The following is a 21,777-nucleotide window of genomic DNA, read 5'->3' on the forward strand; positions in this document are numbered from 1 at the left end:
TCCAGCACTCAGCATGAGATTCAGATTTATCTAATCTCCTATTAAGATGATGCATACTATCACGTATTTCATTCACCCATGCAGGCTCTTGGTGTGTCGGCAGAGCCACCACATTACAACTCTGGGTCCCTAAAATGGCTTCCTCCGGGGAGGAACTCCCTGCCTCAGACATGCCTCACACGTGTACAACACCCACACAGACACACTGGGACTTATAGGGGACAGACCCACAGTAAAATCTGTCAGAGGGACACAGTTTAGGAGCAGCCAGTTCACAAACATAGCGACAGTATGTAATGCCTGAGAACACAGAATGCCCACAGACAAACAGCGCTTTACACAGTAATTCACACTTGTAATGCACCACAAATGCTTTGTGCCCCCCCCCCCTTATTTACACCCTGTACTTGTAGTCAGAAGTGGAGGAAAGGACCAGCGTAGTCTCTGCAGCCTGAGGTGAGAGAGGAAATGGCGCTGAGCAGTGTGCTGGCTGCCTGAGGAAGAAGCTCCACCCCCGCAATGGCGCGTTTTTCAGTCAGCAATATGTTTTAATATTTATACTGGCGGGGGTAGGGCTGTGCCAGCGGCATCTTATGCCCCATTTGTGCCAGTTTTAGTTATTTTTGCTGCCCAGGGCGTCCCCCCCCCCCCCCCCGCTCCCTGCACCATGCAGTGCCTGTGTGTGTGGGCAGCAATGGTGCACTGAGCTCCCGCCAGCCGCGCTGTACCTCAGCCATCACTTTACTTGATAGGAGATCTGTCTTTTCATACTCACCTGTCTTCTGACTTCTGGCTCTGTGAGGGGGGTGACGGCGTGCTGTGCATCTAGACACGGCTAGCGTTCAGTACCCTTCAGGAGCTAATGGTGTCCTGTCAGCCAGAAGCAGAGCCATGAAACTCTTCAGGAAGTTTGTTCCTACTTCTGCCCCCTCAGTCCCACGAAGCAGGGACACTGTTGCCAGCAGTTCTCCCTGAAAATAAAAAACCTAACATAAGTCTTTTCAGAGAAACTCAGTAGAGCTCCTCAGAGTGCATCCAGTCTGCCTGGGCACATTTCTAAAACTGAGGTTTGGAGGAGGGGCATAGAGGGAGGAGCCAGTTCACACCCATTGAAAAGTCTTAAGAGTGCCCATGGCTCCTGCGGAACCGTCTATACCCCATGGTCTTGAAGTGGACCCCAGCATCCTCTAGGACGTATGAGAAAAACACTACATATTTCTTTTACATGTGAACTACTAGCCCCAGCAAACCTGCAAGGGCATGATGGCACCTGCAGAACCACAAGCGCCAGCATGCCCAGTCATCAAGAGCCTACAGGCACCTGTAGTCCACCTGTAAAAAAATATTAAAATACAGTACACGCACACTGTAAAAAAAATATTTGATTAACTAAACACTGCCCACACACCTTTGTTTTACCTTTTATCACTCACTCATTCCATAGGTAACTGGGGATCCGTATGAGATACCGGCGGGCTCACTGCGCTCACCACGCTTCCCCCTTGGGTGGGGGCGTGGACCACCAACCAAGTGGGGGGAACCACCCGGCGATCAGGACTATATATAGCAGCTTGTGTCCGGATTCCAGCGTCGGTATATTGTCAGCCGGTATTCCATCCGGCGGACAATTGACTGTGTCCCGTTACAGTCACTCTGGGAACTTCTTCTTAGGAATGAGTGGAACCACGTATATTGGGTAATCCTACTTAGTGCTCCCAATATGGCTGCCTCACCTGATATTTTTTGTGGGTGGAATATACAACCCAGGGAAGATATTAACCAAAATGTCTGCACCAACCCTGCATTATGCTTATTGTGAGCTCTAGGTTTTCTTTTTACTTCTGTATTACTGTATTACTCTGTACTGTATTACTATGTGCTTTGTTTTTGATGCCTGTAAAGAGCCTTGGGTCCTTTTGAGAGAGAGCATTCTATAAATAAAATAATAATAATAATAATAATAATAATAGTTATTATTATTATTATTATTATCTATATATTTAATTGGCTAAGCAATCTTTTTGTTAGAGCAACTACTCCGCAATGACAACACCAATTTGATGGTTCAGGTGTCTTTTGATAGGGTGTGTGATGTCGATGTGCAATGTGAATTTTGATAAGTGGTCAGTTTGTGTCACAAGCTACCGCTGAGGCTTGTCTCCTGGTTGGGTCCCAGTTGTTGCTAAGCAGCTGGGAACCCGTGCCTTCTGATTGCAAGATCCAGCAGTCCCTCAGGTTACTAGACAACGGGGACGCCGGACAAAGATGCGGCTGCAGTTGCCAGGCGACCAGAGACTGCTGGGGCTGCTATACACTGAGTTGTAAGTGCAGTGCTGCAACTGCTTAAACTTATTAATCAGGAGCCTCTCCACCAGGGGCGTCGGAATGGGGGGGGCAAGGGGGCAGTTCGCTCCCCCCAAACATGAGAGAGGCGCCATCCACCCGGGAGCGCGATTGCCCGCTGAGCCTGCAGCTGCCACCACTAGCGGCAGCATTCCCCGCTGTGTAAAGTGATAGCAGCGGTCAGTGCCGGCGCATCCCTCTGAGCAAAGGGATGCGGCCGGGGCAAATAACTTGAACGGTGGCTCTGCTACTTTCTACTGTAAACGTGTTTGTATACAGTAGCTACTGTATAAGCACAACACGTTCCGACCACACAGCGGGCGCCGGCCACTGCTGTGTGACACTGTCCACGAATCCGCAGCACGACAATGCGGCACACGGTGCATCGCATCCAGGAGGTCGGCGCACACCAGGTAACGTCCACCCCTCCCTCTGTATCTGCTGCTTATCGCCACCGCGATCGGAGCTCAGCTCCGATCGGGCAGCTCATACAGCAGGGAGTCAGGGACATGTCACACAGCAGTGGCCGCAGGCGCCCGCTGTGTGGCCGCACTGGCCGGGACGTGTTGTGCTTATACAGCAGCAGCTGGAGCGGAAAGCAGGGCAGTGAGGGCAGCGGGCAGCAATAAAAATGGCCACTGGAGGAGGGCTGCTGCGCTTGCCCAGCCGCAGCAACTCCTCCTCCTACCAAACAGTCCCTACACTACAGCCTGCCAATCACGGAGCCGCTTTAACCCTGCCAACCCCACAGGGAGCAGAGCCTGAGGAGCGGACGCACAGCTAGCCAGTAAGCTTTACTTTTGTGAAAAATGTTTTGTTGAAACTTAAAATCAACTTAGGCTTGCTGAGCTGCCTGCTGTGGTGGATATACAGGTGCTGTGTGCTGGCCGGGTGAGGGGTGATTGCTGTTGGGTGTACCTGTGATCTATTCTGCTAGGTGAGATGTGCTGTGGACGGAGAGGGCAGGGAGTTTCTGTATGAGGGGTCACTCACTGTCACCCTGTGTATATGTCCCTCTGTCCCCGTGAATGTCCCTCTGTCTCCCTGTATATGCTTGCCGCCGTCACCCTGTGTATATGTCCCTCTGTTTCCGTGTATGTCCCTCTGTCTCCCTGTATATACGTGCTGCCGTCACCCTGTGTTTCTCAACCTGTGTATATGTCCTTCTGTCCCCGTGTATGTCCCTCTATCTCCCTGTATATACGTGCTGCCGTCACCCTGTATTTGTCACCGTGTGTATATGTCCTTCTGTCCCCGTGTATGTCCCCCTGTATACGTGCCGCTGTCACCCTGTGTTTGTCACCCTGTGTATGTCCCCTCTGTCACCATGTGTATGTCCCTCTGTGTCCCTGTGTATATGTGCTGCTGTCACCCAGTGAATACGTGCCACTGTCACCCTGTCTATGTCCCTCTGTCCCCCTGTGTATGTCCCTCTGTCTCCCTGTATATACGTGCTGCTGTCACCCTGTGTATATGTCCCTCTGTTACCCTGTGTATCAGGGCCGTAACTACCTGTGTGCCAGGTGTGCCTGGCACACAGCACAGTTGCCCTGAGGGCGCAACGGCCAGCAGCATGTAATGAGTCAAATTGACTCATTACATGCCGCCTCTGTTGTGTGTGCCGTGCGCCGCCACCGCGCTGTGGAGGAGAGAACAGCGCCGGGCTACGGAGAAGGAGGAGGAGGGAGGGGGACTGGAGCCACAGCAGCGCTATTTCATTGGTAGTAAGCGCCGCTGCAGCTGTCCCCTCTCCTTCCGTATAGGCTGCCCGGCGCCGCTGTGGATGCTGGGATGCGGTTCCTCCATCCCAGCATCCACAGCAGCGCCGGGCAGCCAATACGGAAGGAGAGGGGACAGCTGCAGCGGCGCTTACTACCAATGAAATAGCGCTGCTGCGGCTCCAGTCCCCCTCCCTCCTCCTCCTCCTTCTCCCCTGCCTCCGGAGCTGCCAGCACGAGGAGCCTGACTGCCAGCGGGAGAGATGGTAAGTATCTCTCTCTCTCTCTCTCTCTCTCTATCTATCTTGTCTGCCGTTATGTATAAAAAGGGGGACTGTGCCTGCTGCAATGTGTAAAAAGGGGGACTGGCTGCCGTTATGTGTAAAAAGGGGGATGCTGTCTTCCGCAATGTGTAAAAAGGGGGACTGTGCCTGCCGCAATGTGTAAAAAGGGTGACTGGCTGCCGTTATGTGTAAAAAGGGGGATGCTGTCTGCCGCAATGTGTAAAAAGGGGGACTGGCTGCCGTTACGTGTGAAAGGGGGGACTGTGCCTGCCGCAATGTGTAAAAAGGGGGACTGGCTGCCGTTATGTGTAAAAAGGGGGGCGCTGTCTGCCGCAATGTGTAAAAAGGGGGACTGGCTGCCGCAATGTGTAAAAAGGGGGACTGTGCCTGCTGCAATGTGTAAAAAGGGGGACTGGCTGCCGTTATGTGTAAAAAGGGGGACTGTGCCTGCTGCAATGTGTAAAAAGGGGGACTGGCTGCCGTTATGTGTAAAAAGGGGGAGTGTGCACTGCCGTAATGTGTAAAAAGGGGACGCTGTCTGCCGTAATGTGTAAAAAGGGGTACGCTGTCTGCCGTAATGTGTAGAAAGGGTGACGCTGTCTGCCGTAATGTGTAAAAGGGGGACGCTGTCTGCCGTAATGTGTAAAAAGGGGACGCTGTCTGCCGTAATGTGTAAAAAGGGGACGCTGTCTGCCGTAATGTGTAAAAAGGGGACGCTGTCTGCCGTAATGTGTAAAAAGGGGACGCTGTCTGCCGTTATGTGTAAAAAGGACACGCTGTCTGCCGAAATGTGTAAAAAGGGGGACTGTCTGCTGTAATGTGTAAAAGGGGGACTGTCTGCTGTAATGTATAAAAGGGGCTCTACCTGGTGTAGTAGCACTACTGTGCAGCGTAATTTGAATAATGGAGACTACTGTGCACCGTAGTATGGATTGGTATTATTTTGTGGCCACACCCCTTCCCCATGAAGCCACTGCCCCTATCTTGCATGGAAGGGGGGGCGCCAATACCGTTTCTTGCACACAGCGCTAAAATGCCTAGTTACGGCACTGCTGTGTATGTCCCTCTGTTACCCTGTGTATGTCCCTCTGTTACCCTGTGTATATACTAACCGTGGGGTAGGGAAGTAGAGCACAGGGATGAGAAGGAGAGGCGAGATGAATGAGGAGGAGTAGGCGCTCTACAATGTAAATAATGGGCTCTGTCAGGCATATTGTGTGTAAGGGGGTTCTACCAGAGCTCCACCCCTGGCTGAACTGATTTGTGGTCTCGCATCTCGTCTCTGTCCTGTGGATACTCTACCCATCTGCTAGATTCTCTGCCTGTCAGAAGACTAGCTTTGCCTTGCCTGAACCCTTGTTCTGTTCCAGTGTTTGTTAACCTTTTGTTTGTTTCCCCAGTTTTTACCAAGTGCTCAGCCTGCAAGATAACAACTGCATAGTGCTCATGTTCCACCTCACCGTGTCTCAGCTGCCTTCTCTGAGGTCCAGACCCAGTCCTGTCCTTCACCCCCCATGTTCCAGTCCAGTTTGTTACTTACTCTTGTATATTACTCCAGCCTCCTATCCCGTGGTATCCAACAAATTGTGTAAGCCTCTACTGCCGGAGGTATAAGACCTGGCAGTATCCTAAGTATCAGTGTGTGTGTGTCGTACACTAAGGGAACAGCAGGCAGCTGTTGTAGGCAGAAGATCCTCACTAGGGCTCTAGAGGTCTTATGCAATTGTGCTGGAGTTCCATAACAGGTTTTTAAGGAATAATACATCAAAGTCATGACTTTTTCCCATAGAAAAAGCACTGAGTGGGCAGTGCTTGCTTTTTCCCTTTTGGGTTGTAAATTACAGCAAAGCCTTTGTCAATTTTTTTCTGCCCTAAATTAATTTTATATATTGAACGCTTTCTAACACTTTTGGTATACAGTAAATTTTGGAGATACAGTAACATTTATGGATACAGTAAACTTTAGATGAACGCATTGTAGAATACAAAATATTTTTTTTTATTCTCAGTTTCAAGCAACTAAATATTATTTTCTCTGACGTCCTAGTGGATGCTGGGAACTCCGTAAGGACCATGGGGAATAGACGGGCTCCGCAGGAGACTGGGCACTCTAAAAGAAAGATTAGGTACTATCTGGTGTGCACTGGCTCCTCCCTCTATGCCCCTCCTCCAGACCTCAGTTAGTGTCTGTGCCCGGCCAGAGCTGGGTGCTCCTAGTGGGCTCTCCTGAGCTTGCTAGAAAGAAAGTATTTGTTAGGTTTTTTATTTTCAGTGAGATCTGCTGGCAACAGACTCACTGCTACGTGGGACTGAGGGGAGAGAAGCAAACCTACCTGCTTGCAGCTAGCTTGTGCTTCTTAGGCTACTGGACACCATTAGCTCCAGAGGGTTCGAACACAGGGCCTGACCTCGATCGTCCGTTCCCGGAGCCACGCCGCCGTCCCCCTTGCAGAGCCAGAAGACAGAAGAGAAGAGATGAAATCGGCGGCAGAAGACTCCTGTCATCATTAAGGTAGCGCACAGCACCGCAGCTGTGCGCCATTGCTCCCACAGCACACCACACACTCCGGTCACTGTAGGGTGCAGGGCGCTGGGGGGGGGGCGCCCTGGGCAGCAATAAAAATACCTTTGGCATAAAAATACACATAATACAGTCTGTGACTGTATATGTGTAAAACTCCCGCCATTTTTAGTCAGAAACAGGACAGAAGCCTGCCGCTGAGGGGGCGGGGCCTTCTTCCTCAGCACACCAGCGCCATTTTCTATTCACAGCTCCGCTGGAAAGAAGCTCCCCAGGCTCTCCCCTGCAGTATCCTGGTACACAAAGGGTGAAAAGAGAGGGGGGGGGGGCACATAAATTTAGGCGCAAAATTTGTATATACAGCAGCTACTGGGTAAACACTGAGTTGTAGTGTAATCCCTGGGTTATATAGCGCTGGGGTGTGTGCTGGCATACTCTCTCTCTGTCTCTCCAAAGGGCCTTGTGGGGGAACTGTCCTCAAATAGAGCATCCCCTGTGTGTGTGGTGTGTCGGTACGCGTGTGTCGACATGTCTGAGGTAAAAGGCTCCTCTAAGGAGGTGATAGAGCGGATATGTGTGTGACAGGGTGTCTCCGTCGACAACGCCGACACCTGTTTGGATATGTGTAAGTGCTAAGGTGAATTTATTGCACAAAAGGTTAGGGAACAGACAGGAAATCTACCCATGTCTGTACCTATGTCACAGAGACTTTCAGAGTCTCTCAATGCTCACTATCCAAAATAACAAACACTGGTATCGACATGGAGTTTAACTCCACTGTCGACTACGATAATGCAAAGTTACAGCCAAGATGGCTAGAAGGTATTAAATATATGATTATTGAAATAATAGATGATTTGCATATCACTGATGACTCATCTGTCCCTGACACGAGAGTACACATGTTTAACGGGAAGAATGCTGAGGTAAATTTCCCTCCTCTCATGAGGAAAAAGAGCGGGAATCTCCAGACAAGAGACGGAAGCTTCCCACAAGAGAATTCTCAGGCTGTATCCTTTCCCCACTAGGGCCAGGATATGTTGAGAATCTTCCCCTGGGGTGTCCTGTTTGCACAGATGGTAGCACTTGCTATTCTCAGGGATCCTGCAGATAGCGTGCACATTCTAGTATACTACCCAGACCGGCGATTGTGTCGGCATGGGTTTATAGCGCTGTGGCAGCGTGGACAGGTACCTTATCAGCAGAGATGAGACCCTAGTATGCAATATAAATATATTAAAGATGCTGTCTTAAGTGATAGATATATAGTTATAAAGCATGCCCAAAGAGACATGAGTATACTGGGTCCTAGAGTCAAAGCTATGTCGATCTCTGCTTCACGTGTCCTGTAGAATATGCATTGGACAGATGATGCCGACTTAAGAGGCATATGGAAGGCTGAGGATTGTGTGGAGAAGGGTTCTCGGGCCTGGTCTCCACAGCTATAGCTGGTAATTCTGCTAGTTTGCATTATATTCCTGCACAGCCTAAGAAAGCAAGACATTATTAAATGCAGCCTTTCGAATAAAGAAACAAGAAAGTCTGAGGTGCGTCCTTTCTTGTCAGAGCCGGGCAGCTAGTTCCCAGGAACAGAAGTCCTCCCCGGCCCCTACAAAAATCCACCAATGTCGCTGGGGCTCCACAGGCGGAGCTAGGCCCGGTGGGGACACGCCTTCGTAAGTTCAGCCACAAGTGGGTTCACTCCCTGTTCGATCCCTGGGCAATAGATATTGTGTCTCAGGGATACAAGCTGGACTGTGAGAAGATGCCCCCTCACCGACGGCGCTGCGGGCTTCCCCCCAAGAGAGGGAGCCAGTGTTAACTGCAATTCACAAATTGTATCTTTAACAGGTGGTGGTCAAGGGTCCCCTCCTTCAACAAAAGGGGTGTTATTATTCGACCATGTTGTAATCCCGAAACCAGACGGTTCGGTCAGACCCATATTGAATTAAAAATCCCTGAACATATACCTGAGAAGGTTCAAGTTCAAGATGGAATTGCTAAGAGCGGTCAGTGCAAGCCTAAAAAGGGGGAGACTTTATTGTGAATCGGGACATAAGGGATGCATACCTTCATGTCCCCATTTATCCACCTCATTAGGCGTACCTCAGAATTGCGGTACGGGATTGTCATTACCAATTTCAGATGTTGCCGTTTGGTCTGTCCACGGCCCCGAGAATATTCACCATGGTAATGGCGGATATGATTGTGCTCCTGCGGAAGCAAGGTGTCACTATTATCACGTGCTTGGACGATCTCCTCATAAAAGCGAGATCAAGAGAGCAGTTGCTGAACAGCGTATCACTTTCTCTGGAAGTGTAACGGCAACACGGCTGGATTCTATATATTCCAAAGTCGCAGTTGGTTCCTACAGCTCATCTGCCTCTCCTAGGCACGATCCTAGACTCAGACCAGAAAAGGGTTTATCTCCCGATAGAGAGAGCTCAGGAGCTCATGACACTGGTCAGGAATCTATTAAAACCAAAACAGGTGTCGGTGCATCACTGCACTCGAGTCCTGGGAAGGATGGTGGCATCATACGAGGCCATCCCTTAGGCAGGTTCCATGCGAGGACCTTCCAATGGGACTTACTGGACAAGTGGTCCGGATCACCTCTTCAGATGCATCGGTTAATCACCCTATCCCCCAGGGCCAGGGTGTCTCTCCTGTGGTGGCTGCAGAGTGCTCACCTTCTCGAGGGCCGCAGATTCGGCATTCAGTACTGGATCCTGGTGACCACGGATGCAAGCCTCCGAGGGTGGGGGGCAGTTACACAGGGAAGAAATTTCCAAGGTCTGTGGTCAAGTCAACAGACTTGCCTTCACATCAATATCCTGGAACTAAGGGCCATATACAACGCCCTAAGTCAAGCGGAGATCCTGCTTCGCGACCAACCGGTTCTGATCCAGTCAGACCGCATGGGTTCATGTAAACCGCCAAGGCGGCACAAGGAGCAGGGTGGCGAGGGTAGAAGCCACCAGAATTCTTTGCTGGGCAGAGAATCAAGTAAGCGCACTGTCAGCAGTGTTCATTCCGGGAGTGGACATCTGGGAAGCAGACTTCCTCAGCAGGCACGACCTTCACCCGGGAAAGTGGGGACTTCATCAGGAAGTTTTCACGCAGTTTGCAAATTGATGGGAACTGCCTCAGGTGGACTAGATGGCGTCCCACCTCAATAAAAAGCTAAAAAAGGTTTTACGCCGGGTCAAGGGACCCTCAGGTGATAGCTGTGGTCGCACTAGTAACACAGTGGGTATTCCAGTCGGTCTATGTATTCCCTCCTCTTCCTCTCATACCCAAGGGCTGAGAATTGCAATAAAAGGAGGAGTGAGAACAATATTCTTTGCTCCAAATTGGCCAAGAAGGACTCGGTACCCGGAGCTGCAAGATATGCTCTCAGAGGACCCATGGCTTCTGCCTCTCAGACAGGACATGTTGCAACAGGGGCCCTGTCTGTTCCAAGACTTACCGCGGCTGCATTTGACGGCATGGCGGTTGAACGCCGGATCCTAGCGGAAAAGGGCATTCCGGAGGCAGTTATTCTTACGCTGATAAAGGCTAGGAAAGACGTGACAGCAAGACTTTTTCAATGTATATGGCGAAAATAGGTTGCTTGGTGTGAGGCCGGGAAGGCCCTACAGAGGAATTCCAGATGGGTCGATTCCTGCACTTCCTACAGTCAGGAGTGACTATGGGCCTAAAATTAGGATCCATAAAGGTCAAGATTTCGGCCCTATACATTTTCTCTCAAAAAGAACTGGCTTCACTGCCTGAAGTTCAGACGTTGTTCCGGGGGTGCTGTATATTCAGCCTACTTTTGTGCCACCGGTGGCACCTTGGGATCTTAACGTTGTGTTGGATTTCCTGAAATCCTACTGGTTTGAGCCACTTAAGACCGCGGAGCTAAAGTATCTCACGTGGAAAGTGGTCATGCTGTTGGCCTTAGCTTCGGCTAGGCGTGTGTCAGAATTGGCGGTTTTGTCATGTAAAAACCCTTATCTGATCTTCCATATGGACAGGGCAGAATTGAGGACTCGTCCCCAATTTCTTCCTAGGGTGGTATCATCGTTTCATTTGAACCAGCCTATTGTGGTGCCTGCGGCTACTAGGGACTTGGAGGATTCCAAGTTGCTGGACGTAGTCCAGGCTTTGAAAATTTATGTTTCCAGAACGGCGGGAGTCAGAAAGTCTGACTCGCTGTTTATGCTGTATGCAGCCAACAAGGTTGGCGCTCCTGCTTCGAAGCAGACTATTGTTCGCTGGATCTATAGCACGATTCAGCTGGTTCACTCTGCGGCTGGATTGCCGCATCAAAAATCGGTGAAAGCCCATTCCACAAGGATGGTGTGCTCTTCTTGGGCGGCTGCCCGAGGGGTCTCGGCTTTACAGCTTTGCCGAGCTGCTACTTGGTCGGGGTCAAACACGTTTGCTAAGTTCTACAAGTTTGATACCCTGGCTGAGGAGGACCTTGAGTTTGCTCATGCGGTGCTGCAGAGTCATCCGCACTCTCCCGCCCGTTTGGGAGCTTTGGTATAATCCCCATGGTCCTTACGGAGTTCACAGCATCCACTAGGATGTCAGAGAAAATAAGAATTTACTCACCGGTAATTCTATTTCTCGTAGTCCGTAGTGGATGCTGGGCGCCCGTCCCAAGTGCGGACTCTCTGCAATACATGTATATAGTTATTGCTTAACTAAAGGGTTATTTTTATGAGCCATCCGTTGACTGAGGCTCATTTATTGTTCATACTGTTAACTGGGTATGGTTATCACAAGTTGTACAGTGTGATTGGTGTGGCTGGTATGAGTCTTACCCTGGATTCCAAATCCTTTCCTTGTTGTGTCAGCTCTTCCGGGCACAGTTTCCCTAACTGAGGTCTGGAGGAGGGGCATAGAGGGAGGAGCCAGTGCACACCAGATAGTACCTAATCTTTCTTTTAGAGTGCCCAGTCTCCTGCGGAGCCCGTCTATTCCCCATGGTCCTTACGGAGTTCCCAGCATCCACTACGGACTACGAGAAATAGAATTACCGGTGAGTAAATTCTTATTAGTCAGAGTGTGGAAAATGCCCTAGCTTGTCAAACCTAGTGCAGCTCATTTTCTAGGCATAATCAGCAACAATTTGTATGCAGTTGGAGGGACCCCAGGGTAAGATGCTCATTCTGAGACAGCATAGTGTTGTCCTGAGGTTCAATGGTGCGTCCAGTGTTCCGTATGTTACTGCATTTGTGTGTAACCGAAAGATGTTTGATGCCGGCAGTGGACAGCTCTATGATGTCACGATCCGGGTATCTGGACGCCATTACTTGCCTTTCAAATGTCTCCTGAGGCTGGCTCAGCGTTCCAAGGCCGGATCTCATCTGTGTCCACATTCTGCATATCCCTCCTGTCACGCTGAGACGCTGTCACAGCGGCGCCATGTTTGAATCCTGCATGGCGTCTCCTGTCCTCTGCGGCCGGCGCCGCCATTACTGTTATGTTCCACATGGTTTCCAAACCAGCTTTCCCTCCAAGTTCTAACATGGGCGCAGCCATGTTGGATCCAATCACATGTCTCAGTTCCACCAATCCACTGCCTCTGGAAATCTGCATAATTGCCCAGCCAATGCCTGCATTGCTGCAGGCAGAGGCGTCAGAACGTTTTTCAGTTGGGGGGGGCAGGATAAAAATCTCAGTTTGGCGCCCCTAATTACTGGACACCTTAGATGGGTCACTTGTACCTGTACGGAACTCCTGTACGGAACTCTGGTAGAACCCCCTTACACACAATATGCCTGACAGAGCCCATTATTTACATTGTAGAGCGCCTACTCCTCCTCATTCATCTCGCCTCTCCTTCTCATCCCTGTGCTCTACTTCCCTACCCCACGGTTAGTATATACACAGGGTAACAGAGGGACATACACAGGGTAACAGAGGGACATACACAGCAGTGCCGTAACTAGGCATTTTAGCGCTGTGTGCAAGAAACGGTATTGGCGCCCCCCCTTCCATGCAAGATAGGGGCAGTGGCTTCATGGGGAAGGGGTGTGGCCACAAAATAATACCAATCCATACTACGGTGCACAGTAGTCTCCATTATTCAAATTACGCTGCACAGTAGTGCTACTACACCAGGTAGAGCCCCTTTTATACATTACAGCAGACAGTCCCCCTTTTACACATTACAGCAGACAGTCCCCCTTTTTACACATTTCGGCAGACAGCGTGTCCTTTTTACACATAACGGCAGACAGCGTCCCCTTTTTACACATTACGGCAGACAGCGTCCCCTTTTTACACATTACGGCAGACAGCGTCCCCTTTTTACACATTACGGCAGACAGCGTCCCCCTTTTACACATTACGGCAGACAGCGTCACCCTTTCTACACATTACGGCAGACAGCGTACCCCTTTTTACACATTACGGCAGACAGCGTCCCCTTTTTACACATTACGGCAGTGCACACTCCCCCTTTTTACACATAACGGCAGCCAGTCCCCCTTTTTACACATTGCAGCAGGCACAGTCCCCCTTTTTACACATAACGGCAGCCAGTCCCCCTTTTTACACATTGCGGCAGACAGCGCCCCCCTTTTTACACATAACGGCAGCCAGTCCCCCTTTTTACACATTGCGGCAGGCACAGTCCCCCCTTTCACACGTAACGGCAGCCAGTCCCCCTTTTTACACATTGCGGCAGACAGCATCCCCCTTTTTACACATAACGGCAGCCAGTCCCCCTTTTTACACATTGCGGCAGGCACAGTCCCCCTTTTTACACATTGCGGCAGACAGCATCCCCCTTTTTACACATAACGGCAGCCAGTCCCCCTTTTTACACATTGCAGCAGGCACAGTCCCCCTTTTTATACATAACGGCAGACAAGATAGATAGAGAGAGAGAGAGAGAGAGAGAGAGAGAGATACTTACCATCTCTCCCGCTGGCAGTCAGGCTCCTCGTGCTGGCAGCTCCGGAGGCAGGGGAGAAGGAGGAGGAGGAGGGAGGGGGACTGGAGCCGCAGCAGCGCTATTTCATTGGTAGTAAGCGCCGCTGCAGCTGTCCCCTCTCCTTCCGTATTGGCTGCCCGGCGCTGCTGTGGATGCTGGGATGGAGGAACCGCATCCCAGCATCCACAGCGGCGCCGGGCAGCCTATACGGAAGGAGAGGGGACAGCTGCAGCGGCGCTTACTACCAATGAAATAGCGCTGCTGTGGCTCCAGTCCCCCTCCCTCCTCCTCCTTCTCCGTAGCCCGGCGCTGTTCTCTCCTCCACAGCGCGGTGGCGGCGCACGGCACACACAACAGAGGCGGCATGTAATGAGTCAATTTGACTCATTACATGCTGCTGGCCGTTGCGCCCTCAGGGCAACTGTGCTGTGTGCCAGGCACACCTGGCACACAGGTAGTTACGGCCCTGATACACAGGGTAACAGAGGGACATATACACAGGGTGACAGCAGCACGTATATACAGGGAGACAGAGGGACATACACAGGGGGACAGAGGGACATAGACAGGGTGACAGTGGCACGTATTCACTGGGTGACAGCAGCACATATACACAGGGACACAGAGGGACATACACATGGTGACAGAGGGGACATACACAGGGTGACAAACACAGGGTGACAGCGGCACGTATACAGGGGGACATACACGGGGACAGAAGGACATATACACACGGTGACAAATACAGGGTGACGGCAGCACGTATATACAGGGAGATAGAGGGACATACACGGGGACAGAAGGACATATACACAGGTTGAGAAACACAGGGTGACGGCAGCACGTATATACAGGGAGACAGAGGGACATACACGGAAACAGAGGGACATATACACAGGGTGACGGCGGCAAGCATATACAGGGAGACAGAGGGACATTCACGGGGACAGAGGGACATATACACAGGGTGACAGTGAGTGACCCCTCATACAGAAACTCCCTGCCCTCTCCTTCCACAGCACATCTCACCTAGCAGAATAGATCACAGGTACACCCAACAGCAATCACCCCTCACCCGGCCAGCACACAGCACCTGTATATCCACCACAGCAGGCAGCTCAGCAAGCCTAAGTTGATTTCAAGTTTCAACAAAACATTTTTCACAAAAGTAAAGCTTACTGGCTAGCTGTGCGTCCGCTCCTCAGGCTCTGCTCCCTGTGGGGTTGGCAGGGTTAAAGCGGCTCCGTGATTGGCAGGCTGTAGTGTAGGGACTGTTTGGTAGGAGGAGGAGTTGCTGCGGCTGGGCAAGCGCAGCAGCCCTCCTCCAGTGGCCATTTTTATTGCTGCCCGCTGCCCTCACTGCCCTGCTTTCCGCTCCAGCTGCTGCTGTATAAGCACAACACGTCCCGGCCAGTGCGGCCACACAGCGGGCGCCTGCGGCCACTGCTGTGTGACATGTCCCTGACTCCCTGCTGTATGAGCTGCCCGATCGGAGCTGAGCTCCGATCGCGGTGGCGATAAGCAGCAGATACAGAGGGAGGGGTGGACGTTACCTGGTGTGCGCCGACCTCCTGGATGCGATGCACCGTGTGCCGCATTGTCGTGCTGCGGATTCGTGGACAGTGTCACACAGCAGTGGCCGGCGCCCGCTGTGTGGTCGGAACGTGTTGTGCTTATACAGTAGCTACTGTATACAAACACGTTTACAGTAGAAAGTAGCAGAGCCACCGTTCAAGTTATTTGCCCCGGCCGCATCCCTTTGCTCAGAGGGATGCGCCGGCACTGACCGCTGCTATCACTTTACACAGCGGGGAATGCTGCCGCTAGTGGTGGCAGCTGCAGGCTCAGCGGGCAATTGCGCTCCCGGGTGGATGGCGCCTCTCTCATGTTTGGGGGGAGCGAACTGCCCCCTTGCCCCCCCCATTCCGACGCCCCTGGCTGCAGGTATAAGTATCCTGTGCCTGGGTCAGGAAATGGTCAGTGCTTTGTTTGTCATACCTTGTTCCAGTCTCTCTCTCCTGTGGTTGTTTTTCCAGGTTCCAGCTCCTGTCTCCAGCATCCACTAAGAGACCCGCACCTGCCTACTATCCTGCGGTGCAGCCTGACTCTGCAGTCCTCCGTGGCTGATCCAGCTTCCAGCTATTAACCCATATGCTTCCAGCAGCCTGCTTCCAGCAGATTCCAGTATCCTTAAAGTGCCGGTGTTGTTCCAGCGGATTCCTACTTATCAGCAGTATCCACTACCACCGGTAACCATCCTTCAACTCCTCTGTTTCCACGCTCCCTAGCATCTTACAGTTTCCACTCCGTGTATCATCACCTGGCTGGTTCCATCCAGCATTTACTCAGTGACTTTATCACCTGGCTGATCCCACTCAGCATCCACTCCGTGTCTTACCACCTGGCTGGTTCTATCCAGCAAACACAACAGCTGATTCAAGTTACCAGCTTCATCTATTCCATCTACTGGCATGTTCCTTGGTTATCTGCACTACTTTAGCCAGGCCTGGTAAGGTTTTTCCATCAAGGACTTTAACAGCTGTTCTTAACCTACCAGTGCTCTGTTACACCTTCCATGGTTAAAGTGTTCCAGGAATATTATTTATTGCCACTGTCATCATTTGCTGTCTGTTGTTACACGGAGTTTGTCAATAAACTTTTAATTTACTTTTACCTGGTTGTCATGGTCACACCTTCGGGTTTCCTTTTAACACTTACATGTCCAGGGGTCTGATTAAACCTCCCCGGTTTAAGTTCCTCTCAGCCCCTACAACTGAGGCTTCCTCCTGTCAGCTAAAACCCTCAGTTCTGACAGTAAGCACTGACCATATGAATCCAGCCGGAGACCAGGATCAAGCGGTTAGGCCGATGCAAGAACTGGCAGCCCGACTTGAACATCAGGAGGCTGCACAAGGCCATATCATCTGCTGTCTCCAGGATCTCTCTACGCGGCTGGATGGGATTCAAACGACCCTCCGTGAACCTGACACGTCCGGTGCGTCCACCACAGTGACACCAGCTGTAACCCCACCCACCTTGCCCATTTCCATTCCACGTCTTCATCTTACAACGCCAGCAAAATTTGACGGATCTCCAAGGTTCTGCAGGGGATTTCTCAACCAATGTGAAATCCATTTTGAGCTTCAACCTGGCAATTTCCCCAGTGACCGTACTAAAATTGCCTATATCATCTCCCTTCTCAGCGGCTCAGCCCTTGAGTGGGCATCACCTTTATGGGAGAAGTCTGATCCCCTGCTATCCTCCTATACTGACTTTGTGGCAACATTCAGGTGCATCTTCGATGAGCCAGGCCGGGTAACCTCTGCTTCATCTGAGATTCTCCGTTTACGCCAGGGAACACGTACTGTGGGACAGTATCTAATACAGTTCCAAATCCTGGCATCCGAACTGGCATGGAACGACGAGGCCCTGTATGCTGCATTCTGGCATGGCTTATCTGAGCGCATCAAGGATGAGTTAGCTACCAGAGACTTGCCCTCTAAGTTGGATGAGCTAATTTCATTATGCATGAAGGTTGATCTACGGTTCAGCGAAAGAGCAATTGAGCAGGGAAGGTCATCCACTCCAAAATCCTCTGCTCCTCCTCCTCGTCAACCGTCTCCGTCCGAAGATGAGCCCATGCAAATTGGTCGTTCCCGTCTATCCCCTGCTGAGCGCCGAAGACGTCTTTCCGAGTTCCTTTGTCTCTACTGTGCAGCTCCGTCTCACGCAATCAATGCCTGTCCCAAACGTCCGGGACTTCAAGTCCTAGCTCGCCAAGGAGAGGGCCGACTAGGAGTAATGGTCTCCTCTCCATCTCCTCGTGATTGTAATCTCCCAGTCTCGCTTCAAATTGCTCAACGTTACAGGAACGTCATTGCCCTCCTTGATTCCGGAGCAGCTGGGAATTTCATAACCGAAGCTTATGTTAAACGGTGGTCCCTACCCACTGAGAGACTTTCCTCGTCCATCTCCTTGACTGCCGTGGATGGCAGCAAGATATTTGATGCAGTTATTTCTCTAAGGACTCTACCAGTTCGTCTGAGAGTGGGAGTTCTTCATGCAGAATTTATTTCCTTCCTAGTGATTCCAAGAGCCACACATCCAGTGGTTTTGGGCCTTCCATGGCTCCGCCTCCACAATCCATCGATTGACTGGACGACTATGCAGATACTAGCATGGGGTCCCTCCTGTGCTGAGACCTGTTTGTCCAAAGTGCTTCCTGTTTGTTCTTCTTTCCCTAGGTCGTCTGATGTTCCACCTCCTCCATATCAAGACTACACGGACGTGTTCAGTAAAGCTTCTGCTGATATCCTTCCTCCTCATAGAGAATGGGACTGCCCAATTGATCTCATTCCAGGGAAGGTTCCACCTCGAAGCCGAACTTATCCGTTGTCTCTGCCTGAGACGCACTCCATGGAGGAGTACATCAAAGAGAACCTGGCGAAGGGTTTTATCCGACCTTCTTCTTCTCCAGCTGGCGCAGGCTTCTTCTTCGTTAAGAAGAAAGACGGTGGTCTGCGGCCGTGCATCGACTACAGAGGTCTGAACGACATTACAGTCAAGAACCGGTATCCTTTACCCTTGATTACAGAGCTCTTCGATCGAGTCAGCGGAGCAACCATCTTTACAAAGTTGGATTTGAGGGGTGCCTACAATCTCATCCGGATCCGTGAGGGTGACGAGTGGAAGATCGCCTTTAACACCCGTGATGGACATTATGAGTACCTCGTCATGCCCTTCGGATTGAGCAATGCTCCAGCTGTCTTCCAGCATTTCGTCAATGAGATCTTCAGAGACATCTTATACCGCCATGTCGTGGTATATCTAGATGATAGCCTCATCTTTGCCAATAATCTAGAGGAACATCGTTTTTGGGTAAAGGAGGTTCTGTCCCGTCTCCGTGTCAATCATCTCTATTGCAAATTGGAGAAATGTGTTTTTGAAGTTAAATCCATTCCGCTTCTAGGTTACATTGTGTCCGGTTCCGGACTAGAGATGGATCCTGAGAAACTACAAGCAATCCAGAATTGGCTGATACCCTTAACCCTCAAAGGGGTCCAGAGGTTCTTAGGGTTCGCCAATTATTACAGAAAGTTCATACGAGACTTTTCCACCATTGTGGCGCCTATCACTGCATTAACCAAGAAGGGTGCTAACCCGTCCAAGTGGTCTGAAGAAGCTACGCAAGCTTTTCATCTCCTAAAGCAACGTTTCATCTCTGCACCAGTTCTGAAACAGCCCGACATCGACTTTCCTTTCATCTTAGAGGTGGATGCCTCCTCCGTTGGAGTAGGAGCAGTGTTATCCCAGAGGGCTAAAGATGGCCATCTACATCCTTGCAGTTTCTTCTCCTGGAAGTTCTCCCCAGCTGAGCGCAACTATGCCATTGGCGACCAGGAGTTGCTAGCCATCAAGCTCGCTCTAGAGGAGTGGAGATATCTGTTGGAGGGAGCTTCTCATTCAATTACTATACTTACCGACCACAAGAATCTTTTATATCTGAAAAGCGCACAATGTCTTAACCCTCGTCAGGCCAGATGGGCACTTTTCTTTTCCAGGTTCGACTTTAAACTCCAGTTCTGTCCGGGTTCTCAGAATCGCAAGGCCGATGCCCTTTCCCGCTCATGGGAGCAAGAAAATGAGTCGGAGTCTGCGGACAAGCATCCTATTATTAATCCGTTGGCATTCTCCACGGTAGGGATGGACTCTACGCCTCCACCAGGGAAAAGTTTTGTGAAGCCGGTGTTAAGTAAGAAGCTCATGCATTGGGCCCATGCTTCCAGTTTTGCCGGACATACAGGCATTCAGAAAACCCTTGAATTTATTTCTAGGTCCTACTGGTGGCCAACTCTGAAGAAGGACGTCATGGAGTTTATTGCTTCTTGCCCGAAGTGTGCCCAACACAAAGTCTCCCGCCAGACGCCTGCAGGGCAACTGGTTCCATTATCTGTTCCCCGTCGACCGTGGACCCATTTGTCGATGGACTTTGTTACAGACCTGCCTATGTGCAACAAGTTTAATACCATCTGGGTGGTAGTTGACCGGTTCACCAAGATGGCACATTTCATACCCCTCACCGGTCTTCCGTCAGCTCCCAAGTTGGCTCAAGTGTTTATCCAAGAGATCTTACGACTTCACGGTCTTCCTGAAGAGATCATCTCCGATCGTGGAGTACAATTCGTAGCCAAATTTTGGCGAAGTTTGTGTCAAGCCCTCCAAGTCAAGTTAAAGTTTTCTACAGCTTACCATCCTCAGACCAATGGTCAGACCGAGAGGGTGAATCAGGACTTGGAGGCCTTCCTCCGCATTTATGTGTCTTCCTCCCAAGATGACTGGGTTCAACTCCTTCCTTGGGCCGAGTTTAGCCACAACAATCAATACCATTCCTCATCTTCTTCAACACCATTCTTCATCAACTATGGATTCCACCCTAAAGTTCCAGATTTCCAACCGCTTCCAGCAACTTCTGTTCCAGCAATGGATGTCACCTTGCGTCAGTTTTCAAATAACTGGAAGAATGTCCGCGCGGCCCTGCTTAAAGCCTCATTCAGGTACAAGAAGTTTGCAGATAGGAAGCGTAGAGCGGTTCTTGCTCTCAAGGTGGGTGATCGTGTATGGTTGTCCACGAAGAATTTGAGGTTGAGAGTTCCCAGCATGAAATTTGCACCTCGTTTCATCGGTCCTTTTAAAATTGAACAAGTCATCAATCCCGTTGCTTACAGACTCCAGTTACCTCCCTTCTTGAAAATATCCAGGACATTCCATGTTTCCCTGTTGAAACCGCTGATACTGAATCGGTTTCATTCTGCACTTCCTCCAGCTCCTAAAGTTCAGACTCAACGGGGAGTCGAGTATGAGGTGGCCAAGATTCTGGACTCAAGTTTCCATTACGGTCAGTTGCAGTATCTTATTGACTGGAAGGGCTATGGTCCTGAAGAACGCTCTTGGACCAATGCCTCAGATGTCCATGCTCCTGTCTTGGTCTGGAATTTCCACTCGAAGTTTCCTCTAAAGCCTAAGAAGTGTCCTGGGGCCACTCCTAAAGGGGGGGGTGCTGTCACGATCCGGGTATCTGGACGCCATTACTTGCCTTTCAGATGTCTCCTGAGGATGGCTCAGCGTTCCAAGGCCGGATCTCATCTGTGTCCACATTCTGCATATCCCTCCTGTCACGCTGAGACGCTGTCACAGCGGCGCCATGTTTGAATCCTGCATGGCGTCTCCTGTCCTCTGCGGCCGGCGCCGCCATTACTGTTATGTTCCACATGGTTTCCAAACCAGCTTTCCCTCCAAGTTCTAACATGGGCGCAGCCATGTTGGATCCAATCACATGTCTCGGTTCCACCAATCCACTGCCTCTGGAAATCTGCATAATTGCCCAGCCAATGCCTGCATTGCTGCAGGTATAAGTATCCTGTGCCTGGGTCAGGAAATGGTAAGTGCTTTGTTTGTCATACCTTGTTCCAGTCTCTCTCTCCTGTGGTTGTTTTTCCAGGTTCCAGCTCCTGTCTCCAGCATCCACTAAGAGACCCGCACCTGCCTACTATCCTGCGGTGCAGCCTGACTCTGCAGTCCTCCGTGGCTGATCCAGCTTCCAGCTATTAACCCATCTGCTTCCAGCAGCCTGCTTCCAGCAGATTCCAGTATCCTTAAAGTGCCGGTGTTGTTCCAGCGGATTCCTACTTATCAGCAGTATCCACTACCACCAGTAACCATCCTTCAACTCCTCTGTTTCCACGCTCCCTAGAATCTTACAGTTTCCACTCCGTGTATCATCACCTGGCTGGTTCCATCCAGCATTTACTCAGTGACTTTATCACCTGGCTGATCCCACTCAGCATCCACTCCGTGTCTTACCACCTGGCTGGTTCTATCCAGCAAACACAACAGCTGATTCAAGTTACCAGCTTCATCTATTCCATCTACTGGCATGTTCCTTGGTTATCTGCACTACTTTAGCCAGGCCTGGTAAGG

The 21,777-nt window shown here is 50.8% G+C and overlaps 1 long non-coding RNA gene across 1 annotated transcript in view; it reads left to right on the forward strand.

Annotated features, from left to right (window-relative positions):
- The first annotated feature begins 2,149 nt into the window (after positions 1-2,149).
- LOC135055597 (uncharacterized) overlaps positions 2,150-21,777 on the forward strand; it is a 49,292-nt gene continuing 29,664 nt past the window's right edge. Inside the window, exon 1 of the long non-coding RNA XR_010243781.1 lies at positions 2,150-2,321. This is a non-coding gene — a long non-coding RNA (uncharacterized LOC135055597). The remainder of the gene's footprint in view (positions 2,322-21,777) is intronic.

Source organism: Pseudophryne corroboree, chromosome 3 (assembly GCF_028390025.1).
Source record: "Pseudophryne corroboree isolate aPseCor3 chromosome 3, aPseCor3.hap2, whole genome shotgun sequence".
In the NCBI taxonomy this organism is placed as follows: Eukaryota; Metazoa; Chordata; class Amphibia; order Anura; family Myobatrachidae; genus Pseudophryne; species Pseudophryne corroboree.